Source organism: Erpetoichthys calabaricus, chromosome 1, assembly GCF_900747795.2.
Source record: "Erpetoichthys calabaricus chromosome 1, fErpCal1.3, whole genome shotgun sequence".
In the NCBI taxonomy this organism is placed as follows: domain Eukaryota; kingdom Metazoa; phylum Chordata; class Cladistia; order Polypteriformes; family Polypteridae; genus Erpetoichthys; species Erpetoichthys calabaricus.
This window is the reverse complement of record NC_041394.2, coordinates 341,565,423-341,578,886: the sequence shown is the minus strand read 5'-3', so window position 1 is coordinate 341,578,886 and position 13,464 is coordinate 341,565,423. Positions and strand designations below refer to the sequence as shown.

The 13,464-nt window shown below is 38.9% G+C and overlaps 1 protein-coding gene across 2 annotated transcripts in view; it reads left to right on the top strand.

Annotated features, from left to right (window-relative positions):
* LOC114665113 (gastrula zinc finger protein XlCGF26.1-like) overlaps window positions 1-13,464 on the top strand; it is a 131,134-nt gene that overhangs the window by 54,142 nt on the left and 63,528 nt on the right. The window lies entirely within an intron of this gene.

Sequence of the window (13,464 nt, the reverse complement as noted above, 5' to 3'; positions counted from 1 at the left end):
ACGGGGACTCCTGTCTAATCTCGTCTGTCAACCTGTCCATCACCATTGCAAATAAGAAAGGGCTCAGAGCTGATCCCTGATGTAATCCCACCTTCACTCCTTCTGCAGACCCTACAACTGTCACACTTCCCTCATACATATCCGGTACAACTCTTACATACTTCTCTGCCACTTCCTCATACAATACCACAGCTCCTCTCGAGGCACCCTGTCATATGCTTTCTCCAGGTCCACAAAGATGCAATGCAGCTCCTCCTGGCCTTCTCTAAACTTCTCCATCAACATCCTCCGAGCAAACATTGCATCTGTCGTGCTCTTTCTTGGCATGAAACTATACTGCTGCTCACTAATCATCACCTCACTTCTTAACCTAGCTTCCACTACTGTTTCCCATAAAGCTGTGGGTCATAACCCCCCTGTAGTTACTACAGTTCTGCACATCCCCCTTATTCTTAAATATCAGCACCAGTACACTTCTTCTCCATTCTTCAGGCATCCTCTCACTTTCCAAGATTCTATTAAACAATCTAGTTAAAAACTCCATTGCCATACAATACAATTTATTTTTGTATAGCCCAAAATCACACAAGAAGTGCCGCAATGGACTTTAACAGGCCCTGCCTCTTGACAGCACCCAGCCTTGACTCTCTAAGAAGACAAGGAAAAACACCCAAAAAAACCTTGTAGGGAAAAATGGAAGAAACCTTGGGAAAAGCAGTTCAAAGAGAGACCCCTTTCCAGGTAGGTTGGGTGTGCAGTGGGTGTCAAAAGAAGGGGGTCAATACAATACAATACACAGAACAGAACAAATCCTCAATACAGTATAAAAATAAATTTTAGAAGTACGGAGCAGAATTTAACAGTAGATGATATCACATAATAAGATTTGGATATATTTAGAGTCCTGGAGCCAACCAATCCGATGAAAGGACCCCTCCTTCCCACAATTCCTGTGATCCTCCATCAGAGATAACTTTACCTTAGTCGGGCAAAACAACTTGGCAGGTTTGCTGTGGCACCAAGTGCCACATTTGAGTACCGAAAAGAGAAACAGAATAGGTGAGGGTTAGTATCCAATTATAACTATCATGTTACTTATGTTTTAGTGCTAATGACTAACAACAGAGATGCAGTCTGTACAGTTAATCAGCAGCTCTAGTCAGGGTATGCTAAACTGAAGTAGTGAGTCTTCAGCCGGGATTTAAAAGCTGAGACTGAAGGGGCATCTCTTATAGTAGAAGGCAGACCACTCCATAGTTTAGGGGTCCTGTAACTAAGAGCTCGACCTCCCACTGTTATTTTATTAATCCTTGGAATCATAAGCAGACCAGCATCTTGAGATCTTAATGTGCGCTGTGGTTTGTAAGTCATGATAAGTTCAGACAAGTAAGCTGGACCTTGGCCATTTATTGCTTTATATGTTAAAAGGAGGATTTTGAAATCTGCCCTAAACTTAACCGGGAGCCAGTGTAAGGATTTAAGAACTGGAGTTAGTTAGGTCCATAAATATTTGGACAGAGACAACTTTTTTCTAATTTTGGTTCTGTACATTACCACAATGAATTTTAAATAAAACAACTCCGATGCAGTTGAAGTGCAGACTTTCAGCTTTAATTCAGTGGGGTGAACAAAACGATTGCATAAAAATGTGAGGCAACTAAAGCATTTTTTTAACACAATCCCTTCATTTCAGGGGCTCAAAAGTAATTGGACAAATTAAATAACTGGAAATAAAATGTTCATTTCTAATACTTGGTTGAAAAACCTTTGCTGGCAATGACAGCCTGAAGTCTTGAACTCGTGGACATCACCAGATGCTGGGTTTCCTCCTTTTAATGCTCTGCCTGGTCTTTATTGCAGCGGCTTTCAGTTGCTGTTTGTTTGTGGGCCTTTCTGTCAGAAGTTTAGTCTTCAACAAGTGAAATGCATGCTCAGTTGGGTAAAGATCAGATGACTGACTTGGCCATTCAAGAATTTTCCACTTCTTTGCATTAATAAACTCCTGGGTTGCTTTGGCTCTATGTTTTGGGTCATTGTCCATCTGTATCATGAAATGCCGCCCAATCAATTTGACTGCATTTAGCTGGATTTGAGCAGACAGTATGTCTCTGAACACCTCAGAATTCATTTGACTGCTTCTGTCTTGTGTCACATCATCACTAAACACTAGTGTCCCAGTGCCACTGACAGCCATGCACGCCCAAGCCATCACACTGCCTCCACCATGTTTTACAGATGATGTGCTATGCTTTGGATAATGAGCTGTTCCACGCCTTCTCCATACTTTTTTCTTGCCATCATTCTGGTAGAGGTTGATCTTGGTTTCATCTGTCCAAAGAATGTTTTTCCAGAACTGTGCTGGCTTTTTTAGATGTTCTTTAGCAAAGTCCAATCTAGCCTTTCTATTCTTGAGGCATATGAGTGGCTTGCACCTTGCAGTGCACCCTCTGTATTTACTTTCATGCAGTCTTCTCTTTATGGTAGACTTGGATATCGATACGCCTACACCCTGGAGAGTGTTGTTCACTTGGTTGGCTGTTGTGAAGGGGTTTCTCTTCACCATGGAAATGATTCTGTGATCATCCACCACTGTTGTCTTCCGTGGATGTCCAGGTCTTTTTGCGTTGCTGAGTTCACCAGTGCTTGCTTTCTTTCTCAGGATGTACCAAACTGTACATTTTGCCACTCGTAATATTGTAGCAATTTCTCAGATGGGTTTTTTCTGTTTTCGCAGCTTAAGGATGGCTTCTTTCACCTGCATGGAGAGCTCCTTTGACCACATGTTGTCTGTTCACAGCAAAATCTTCCACATGCAAGTACCACACCTCAAATCAACTCCAGGCCTTTTATCTGCTTAATTGATAATGACATAACGATGGACTTGACCACACCTGCCCATGAAATAGCCTTTGAGTCAATTGTCCAATTACTTTTGAGCCCCTGAAATGAAGGGATTGTGTTAAAAAAATACTTTAGTTGCCTCACATGTTTATGCAATCGTTTTGTTCACCCCACTGAATTAAAGCTGAAACTCTGCACTTCAACTGCATCTGAGTTGTTTCATTTAAAATTCTTTGTGGTAATGTACAGAACCAAAATTAGAAAAAAGTCTCTGTCCAAATATTTATGGACCTAACTGTATGTGTTCATATTTTCTTGTTCTTGTAATAATTCTTGCAACCTCATTTTGGATTAACTGGAGGCTGTATAGAGAACAGTTGGTGAACACCGCATTGCAGTAGTCATTCCTACTAGAGATAAACGCATGAATTAATTCCTCAGAATCCTGTTTATTTAGAAAGTGGCTTAATTTCCATTTTTAAGATCGGAAGAAACATGATTTGGACAACTTTGTAATATGTGCTTTAAATGACATGCTAGAGTCAAAGATAATTCCTGGATTGCGGGCTGATTCAGTAAAATTAATGGAGACTCCAACTGAGTTAAATGATGACAAAATATTGTTGTGATCAGCGTCATTCCCTCCAACAATTAACATCTCTGTTTTATCTGTATTTAAAGACAAGTAGTTCTCATTCATCCACTCCTTTAATTCACTAACACAACTAATTAAAGACAACATTGGACAAAGTTAATTTGATTTAAATGAAAGGTATAACTGGGTGTCATTCTGCATACGAGTGAAAATTAACATTATGTTTCCTAATGAGAGATTCCAGTGGAAGCATGTAAAGTGAAAACAGTAAAGGTCCCAGTACTGAGCCCTGCGGGACACCATATTGAACTTCTGTGTATAATGATGGAGTACTGTCAGCACATTTCTGTACATATTGGAATCGATTTGATAAATAAGAACTAAACCAAGCGAGCACGGTGCCTGTAAGCCCAACATCATTTTCTAGCCTGTACAGTAAAATAGAATGGTCAATGGTGCCAAATGCTGCACTTAAGTCCAACAACATAATTACAGTGGAGTTTCCTTCATCAGAGGATATAAGGATGTCGTTTACAACCCGCGTTAGTGCCGTTTCTGTACTATGACCAGTGCGAAAACCAGACTGGAATTTCTCAAATAAATTGTAATGTGTAAGGTGTGACTGAAGTTGACTGGCGACTACTTTTTCTAGTATTTTAGTGAGAAAGGGTAAATTTGAAATAGGCGTATAATTATTTAGTATGTGTGGGTCTAGGTCTGACTTTTTAAGTAATGGTTTAATGACTGACACTTTTAGTGCATCAGGTACTGTGCCATCCAATAATGAACTACTGATAATGTTTAGAATAGGCGCTGCAAGAACATCCATTGCACTTTTTGTTAGTTTTGTTGGCACTGGATCTAGGGAACAAGTAGTGGGCTTCATTTTAGAAATTAAAGTTAAGACTTCTTGCTCAGTTACAGGATTAAAATCATTAAAGTGCTGAATGCAATGTGAGACAGGGTCTGCTAAGTTAGTATGTGGTTTGTAGTGTGATGCAGAGATCTGGGATCTTATATTTTTAATTTTCTCATTGAGGAAGTTAATAAAGTCTGTAATGCTAATGTCTGTTGGCATTTTGCACTGTTGATCTGAATTTCCATTTGTTAATTTAGCCACTGTTCTAAACAGTACCCGAGGATTTTTATTATTGCTATCTATTAATGTAGAATAATATTCTGACCGAGCTTTAAAGAGGGCTTTTTTATATTTATTAACACTCTCTGTCCATGCAATTTGAAAGACATGTAGCTTTGTTGTTCTCCATCTGAGCTCCAGTTTTCGAAACTCTAATTTGAGAGCTCGAGTGTTTTCATTAAACCAGGGAGAGTTTCTATGTGCTTTGATCACTTTTGTTTTAAGGGGAGCCACTGTGTCCAGAGCATCTCTCAAGGTCACATTATAATGTGATGTTAGTTCATCTAATTTGTTTTCCACATCTACATTTGATGTTAACTGATCTAAGTGGTTTTCCACAATTACACTCGACTTACTCAAAGTATCCATAAATTTTTGAAGCAGAATTACAATCTAGATGTCACACTGTCTTTGTTTTAATCTGTGAGTGTGTTGGCAAGGGCAGGACTAAATCAAATGTAATTAAGTAGTGATTGGAAATAACTTCATTTAATGGAGTAATATTTACAATACAATACAATACAGTTTATTTTTGTATAACCCAAAATCACACAGGAAGTGCCGCAATGGGCTTTAACAGGCCCTACCTCTTGACAGCCCCCAGCCTTGACTCTCTAAGAAGACAAGGAAAAACTCTCAAAAAAAAAACATAGTAGGGAAAAATGGAAGAAACCTCAAGAAAGGCAGTTCAAAGAGAGACCCCTTTCCAGGTAGGTTGGGCATGCAGTGGGTGTCAAAAGAAGGGGGTCAATACAATACAATACACGGAACAGAACAAATCCTCAATAAAAAATAATTTTTTAGAAGTACGGAGCAGAATTTAACAGTAGATGATATCACATAATAAGATTTGGATAATTTGACTCCTGGAGACCTCATCCATCAAGCTGCCTCCCCCATTTGGCCATTCCACAGCTGAAACGGTGTTGGGCCAGCCAATCCAAAGAAAGGACCCCTCTTTCTCACGATTCATGCGATCCTCCATCAGGGATGACTTTTCCTTAGGCAAGCAGAACAACTTGGCAGGTGGGCCATGGCACCAAGCGCCACATTTGAGTACTGAGAAGAGAAACCGAATAGGTGAGGGTTAGTATCCAATTCTAACTATCATGTTACTTATGTTTTAGTGCTAATGACTAACAACAGAGATGCAGTCTGTACAGTTAATCAGCAGCTCTAGTCAGGATATGCTAAACTGAAGTAGTGAGTCTTCAGCCGGGATTTAAAAGCTGAGACCGAAGGGGCATCTCTTATAGTAGCAGGCAGACCATTCCACAGTTTAGGGGCCCTGTAACTAAAAGCTCGACCTCCCACTGTTATTTTATTAATCCTTGGAATCATAAGCAGACCAGCATCTTGAGATCTTAATGTGCGCTCTGGTTTGTAAGTCATGATAAGTTCAGACAAGTAAGCCGGACCTCGGCTATTTAATGCTTTATATGTTAAAAGAAGGATTTTGAAATCTGCCCTAAACTTAACCGGGAGCCAGTGTAAGGATTTAAGAACTGGAGTTATGTGTTCGTATTTTCTTGTTCTTGTAATAATTCTTGCAGCCGCATTTTGTATTAACTGGAGGCTGTATAAAGAAGTTTGAACATCCAGTGAACACCGCATTGCAGTAGTCAGTCCTACTAGAGATAAATGCATGAATTAATTTCTCAGAATCCTGTTTATTTAGAAAGCGCCTTAATTTCCTAACATTTTTAAGATGGAAGGAGCATGTTTTGGACAACTTTGTAATATGCGCTTTAAATGACATGCTAGAATCAAAGATAACTCCTAGATTGCGGGCTGATTCAGTAAAATTAATTGGGATTCCAACTGAGTTAAATGATGACAAAATATTGTTATGATCAGCGTCATTCCCTCCAATAATTAACATCTCTGTTTTTTATTTACATTTTGAATTTCAACTTTGTAAGTTATAATTAAATCTAATATGTGGTTTTGATTATGAGTTGGACCTTTGACAATCTGACGAAATCCTACTGAATTTAACAAATAAGTAAAACATTTGCTAAAAGTGTCAGTTTCCACATCAATGTGTACATTAAAATCCCCCATTAGTACTACATGATCATAATTTATACCCAAATCAGATAGGTTACTAAATTCAGTCATGAACAATGAATATGGCCCTGGTGGTCTGCAGTCTAGCACTATAATTGTGTTGGAATCTGTTATAATATTTAAAATGAATGCCTTGAAGGATGTAAAGTTGCCTAAATTTTTAGAAGTAATTTGCATTTTGTTACAATATATTATTCCAAGTCCTCCTCCTCGACCAGAATCTCTAGACTTATGAAGGAACGAGTATCCATCTGGTGACGCCTCAGCTAGGGGGACAGTGTCACATTTACTAAGCCAGGTTTCGGTGAGAAGACACAGATCAGATTTTGTACTTAATATAATATCATTTACCAAAACCGCTTTAGTGCCAAGAGAGCGAATGTTCAATAAGCAGCATTTAAAACTGCATGGTTATTTCTGAACTGGTGATATATTTTTTGTTTTAATTTGAAGTAAATTTCTATTACAGATGCCCCTGGTGGAGGGTCTGGTTTTATCCCTTGGTCTAATCATACACCTTATTTTTTGGTTATCAATTAATTTAAGGTTTGTATCAAGACTAAATTGGATGCCCCATGACAAGGATTATGGGTAAAGGCTTCAGGAGAGTAACAGGTGGGATAAACAACAGCCTGTGATTTAAGATCACATGACTGCGGCCTGGATGGTGCTCTAATCAGTCAACCAGGCAGTTTTGCTGCCATATTTTGGGATAATACATAAGATCCCCTCCGGTTAGGATGAAGACCATCTATTTTGAAAAATCTAGGCCTTTCCCAAAAATCATCCCAATTGTTCACAAACGCTATGCTTTTATTTGCACACCAGGTTTCTAGCCAGCAGTGAAGGGAATGCAATCTGCTATAAATCACATCCCCTCTATATAATCTTGGTAAGGGGCCAGATACAACTAAATTCTGACATTTTGTTTTAGCTTTGATGTATAGAGAGATGAAGTTCCTCTTTAATACCTCAGATTGCTGTGAATAAATATCATTAGTGCCGACATGCAGCAATGCATGCAGCCTCTATGCCAGAAATCTTGGCCCCTGTGAGGCATCTAACATTAACTGCTGGTTTAACACAGTTTGGAATTCTAACATTCCGCACTATGGAACCACCAATTATGAGCACTTCCTTATTCTCAGTTTACACAGGCACGCTGCGGAGTGCTGAGAATCTGTTCTGGGTCTGAATTGGTTACCTGGGTGCTGGGGGACTAAATTTTGGCTTCTTAGACCCCCGTCTTACTGTTACCCACTCGCCCTGTGGCTGAATTGGTGCTGCTGACTTCGGCCGCGCACTGACTACAGTGGGACCTGGAGAGACTGAAGCTGAGTCAGAAGTAGCCGAATTGTCTAAACAAACCGAGTCACTCCAATTTTCGGTTTGCCAATTTCTATCAGATTCCTAACACGGTCCTCCAATTTGCGTATTTTCCCGACCAACTCTAAATTAACTAAACACTTTTGGCAGGTGAAGCTGTCTACACTGTTGGCCGGAAAACCTGAACTGTACATGCTGCAGGACACACAACATTTAAACGTGCCCTCAACAGGTAGAGAGCAGATAGAACTTATGTTTGGTATTGATGTCATCTTCTCCATTTTTTTGTAGTAACTTTGGTGCTTCAGCACTTTCCGCGTTCAGCTGAATCACTAAGAGACCGTCAGCTTTAAGTTTCCACCACCCGCTGAGCGATCAACTTTAATTTCTTACTGCTGGTTATTTCTCCTGGTCACTTGCCGGCTTTACTTCAGTTAAACTTGCTCGGGTGTTTGCGAAGGGCTACGTGCCTGTGGGAGATGCTGCTCCGCTCTATGCTTCCGCTCGCTGCTCCCTAAACACTTCCATCCTTTCCCATAACTCACTGACCATCTCTCCTAAACACCTCCATGCTTCCACAGCTATGTCATCTGGACCAACAGCCTTTCCATTCTTCATCCTCTTCATAGCTGTTCTTACTTCCTCCTTACTATTCCGTTAAACTTCCTGATTCAAAGTCTCCACGTCATCCAACCTTCTTTCTCTCTCATTCTCTTCATTCATTAACCTCTCAAAGTACATTGTCCATCTCTTCATCACACCCTCCTCTCTTGTGAGTACATTTCCATCTGTTTCCTTTATGACCCTAACCTGCTGCACGTCTTTCAAACCTCAGTCCCTCTGTCTAGCCCATCGGTCCTGTTCTCTCTCCTTAGTGTCCAACCTCTCATACAACTCATCATACGCCTTTTCTTTAGGCTTCGCCACCTCTCTCTTCACCTTGCGCCGAATCTCCTTGTACTCTTGATTACTTTCTGCATCTCTCTGACTATCCCACTTCTTCTTCACCATCCACTACCTCTGTATACTCTCCTATACTTCCCCATTCCACCACCAGGTCTTCTTTTCCTTCTTCCTCTTTCCAGATGTCACACCAGCACCCTTCTTGCTGTCACCCTTAATACATATGCTATAGTTTCCCAACTGTCTGGTAACTCTTCACTTCCACCCAGTGCCTGTCTTACCTCCTCCCTAAACGTAACCTTGCAGTCTTCCTTTTTCAACTTCCACCATTTGATCCTTGGCTCTGCCCTCACTCTCTTCCTCTTCTTGATCTCCAACATCATCATACAGACCACCATCCTATGCTGCTTAACTATGCTTTCCCCTGACACCACTTTGCAGTGTCCAGTCTCCTTCAGACTGACCCTCCTGCATAGGATGTAATCTACCTGTGTTCATCTTCCTCCACTCAGAACATTTCCACCACCATGCCTCACATTTGGTTTGAGGTTCTTCTCCTGAAAATGCTATCTTTGGTTTGTGCCAAACAAGATTTATAAGGCCAACAGTAGCCCAATTTCTGCCAGCACCCTGTTGGCTAACAGTACTGGTGGTGGTCGTCGTTGTTAACCCGGGGCTCAACCGATCCATTATGGAAATTTGTATTTCTGTCCGCATACTGATTTGGCAAAATTTTACACCGGATGCCCTTCTTGACATAACCCTCCCCATTTATCTGGGCTTGGGACCGGCGCTAAGAAACACACTGGTTTGTGCATCCCCTGTGGCTGGGTTAGAAATAAAACTTAATATAAGCAGTCTAAATGCAAATGGCAAATTGATTTTTTTTCAACATATTTGTCTTTGACATTTTAATTTCCAAAAAGTGACACACAGGGACATAAAGTCCCATGGTCTCTAGGAAAAAGAATCCTAGCTGGTAAAAGAATAAAATAATGAATGGCTGCACTTACTGTGTTTGAGCAATCGTGGACAGTTTTGTCATTTTTTTCTTTTGGACATTCTAGTTAAACACACACAGTGCAGTGTGCATCTTCTTATTGTCTTGGATTGTGCTCTTTTAATGTAGTTGTCCCATTCTTTAAAGCCACAGTTTTCACCCAACTCTCTTAAGCACTAATGTGTTACTCATAAGCACATCCGGCTTTACAGACTTGAAAGTGGGAAAAGTCAAATACTAATAACAAATAGTTTTAAAAGAAGCACATGCATGTTTTCAAGCAAACTAACGTTTTTACTTTACATTCAATTCTGTATATACTTAATTTTAATATGAAGGCTCAAATCTTATTTTATTTTTGGTTAATTTGACAGCCCTGATTATAACCAAAGTGTCAAGTCTGTCTTTTAGATTTTAAAAATGCCAGTGAATATAAAACTGTACAGATATATGTGTGTGTGTGTGTGTGTGTGTTTAACGATTCGGTTCCAAAGATTTTAAGTTTAATGAGTATAAGTGGTCTGCAGAGGTTTTTGTTAAGTTAAGTTTCTGTTAAGTGGTGTTATTTATTCCGTTGTCATTGTATCCTTTACTCTTTATCTTTTATTTTTTTATTTTTTGTTTAATTTGACCAATCCCAAAAAAAAGTTATGTGGCATTTAAAGCTACAGCCTGCAAAAACATTCACCACATAATCAACAGGTAGCCAGCCAATAATGGCAGATGTCATTTATGTACGAGTGCACATGGAATGCAAAAGGTAAATGTTAAACAAATAAATGGTACGTTTTTCTGATAGGTATTGGGACGGCTGAGCTGTTAGCTAAACAAACTAACTTGATGGACTTTCTTGGCTCTTCTTGTTTATCAATTTTTTTTATGTTCTTGTGTAGTCCCATTTTCCTCAATCTCATAAATGTGTGCCTTTGCATCAGCAGATAAGGTACGCAAAAATTCTCAGATCTCTCAGTCCCATATTAGTGTATCTGAATTATTTTATTATGGTCATTTAATCATTCCTGCAATAATCTGTTTAAAAATATATATTTCATTCTGAAATACATTTCTGGTCAAAAGTTTAGGGTCAGCAAGAAATGTTCATGTTTTTGATTGCAATTAATACCATTTTTCATGAAAATACAATTACATTGTTTTAAAATAGAGCCAAGGCATTACTAGTGTTAGCTATTCAACTGACTGATTTTTCATTTATTACTGACATGTGACTGCAAAGCCCCATTTTTAGTATGAACCCCATCAGTGTCCAACTGGTAAACTCCACTTGCATATCCTTAATTAGTTATTTTAAATTGGTTATTAGAGAAACCTTTAATTGCCTTAGCGCTGCTGAAAAGTGTTATTCTGTTCACTTGTGTTATAAGGTACTGGCATTCCTAAAGTTCATCTCTTGGTTCAAAATGGCCAAAATGAAGTGGCTTTCTCAAGAGCTACACACACTGCATGTTACTTCCCTTCTGTACACTAGAATTGAGATATTCTACTAAAGGGTGATCTCATTTTAACTCTGAAGTTACCTCACCAGAGAGATTTCAGATGATTGTGTGGGTACGTCAATTAGAATGCCTTAAGTTTGAGTTTCTTCCAGTCGATTAGAAAGGCACCTCAACAATATTTTGAATTACATAGCAGATAACTTTCAAGATATATGATTGTGTGTACCCAACAACTTTTCTGAGTATATGGTCTTTTTAGAGACTTTGGATTGAGTGCTTAAACGATTACCATCTACAAACTGTGTAGACCTACTAAAAGACTTCAACAGTCATGTAGGGAAAGACAGAGCTACTGTACATGGAGGAATGTGATTGAAAGCAATGACCTGTATGATTTGAGCCCAAGTGATGAATTGTTATTGTATTTCCTTGCTGGTGGATGTTTCTCTTCACCAAATGCCACATTTGATCACAAGGTTTATCATGAGTTTACCAGAATATCTTGGGCCAACAGTCATTGATTGACTGTGGTTTCTTCATCTACTCTGAGGGCCACTTGTTCTCTGCATTTGGTTTAAGAGAAGTAGCGAGCTGTCAACTGATCACTTAGTGCTGAGCTGGTTCAAATGGATGACCCACACAGACAGTGAAAGCTTCTGTTCAGATTGAGTATGTCTCCAGATGAGCTTCTACTGCATCGTGGCAGGCATCAGGGGCACAGAGTCTGAAAAGACCACATTCAACACCTCAGCATTAGAGACCACCACTAGGAGTTCTGGCCAGATGCTCATTGGTGCCTATCAAGATATCCAGTTTAGCAGTAAAGGAAGCTGTCAAGTTGAAGAGACTTTCACTGTAAAGTTAGCAAGAGAATTTCTTGATGAGGCATCCGACACCTTTTTTTGGTTCATTTCAGTCACATTTTTTGATTAACGAGAACCTACAGAAAGAGTGCACATCAATGGGAGTGAGCGACAGCTGTTAATAGCAGAGTGAAGTGAATTTGTTCATTTTTCATTTTAGTTCCATTTGATTTATTTTTGTGTAAGCCTTTTCACTGGGTACAGACTTGCTTGGTGTGCTTGAAGTTTCCAGCTATAAAGGTCTGACAAAAATAATTAAAGCAGACATCTGTTACAAACACAAATATTATGTGAAATAAGTAGTAATACAAACCATATTTCAACAGCATAAATAAATCCTGACCATACACATGCATTAGTGCTATAATGGAGATTTATAAAGCTGTTTTTATAAAGTTTCTATAGGTTTTAAAGAAAAATAAGAGAATTACAAACATCAACAAGACAGGAAAAGTCTCCAGCACATGCGCCTTGATTAAAGTAAAACAAATAGTTATAATCAGCTCAAATACTTTTTTCAAGAGGGGATAATAGTGGATGGAGAGGGAATTGTAATGGAAGCAGTTGAACATTCTAAGAGAATTCATTTATAAAACAAATTCCTCCAGGCTCGTGTTAAACATGCAAGTTGCCAGAAGGATCTTGGCAGCTGTAGGGCTTACTAAAAGAAGTGAAACAGTCTGAAGAAAAATCCAGCAGTACATGAAGGTGTGATGAGCTTGAAACAGTAACATGCAGAGCAAATAAGAGACCGGGAAACTGAGGACCATACAGTAAAGATGTGGTGGGAGGGTAGGACCAGAATGTATTAATAAAAAAAAAAAGAAAAATAGGGAAATATATGTGAACATAAATTGAAAATAAGGTAGGGCTAAACACTTTTAGTGCCTTTCCTTTGGAGTTGTATACTTTTTATATTCTTTTATATTGGACAAAATTATAATTGATTTTTGGAAGTGTTTAAAACTGAATCCTATCTCTACTGGCATAGATTTTAAACATGGTAGTAGAAAAAAAAATTAAAAATCAAAATGATGTGATGAGATAGGAGAGGACAAAGATACACTGCTGCATTTGAGGAAAAAACATAGCTGAAGGTAAAAGAAAAAAGTAGAGGGTGAAACTAAGATTTAGAGCAGAGGTCTTATAACAAAAGGTTTACACTGTTTAGTTTACATACAGTTTAAACTTTATATATGTAGTGATTTTGCTCATGTTATGTGCAGTTATCAAGTTCAGATGCATCCTAAGTCTTATGATTGTTAATGCTTATA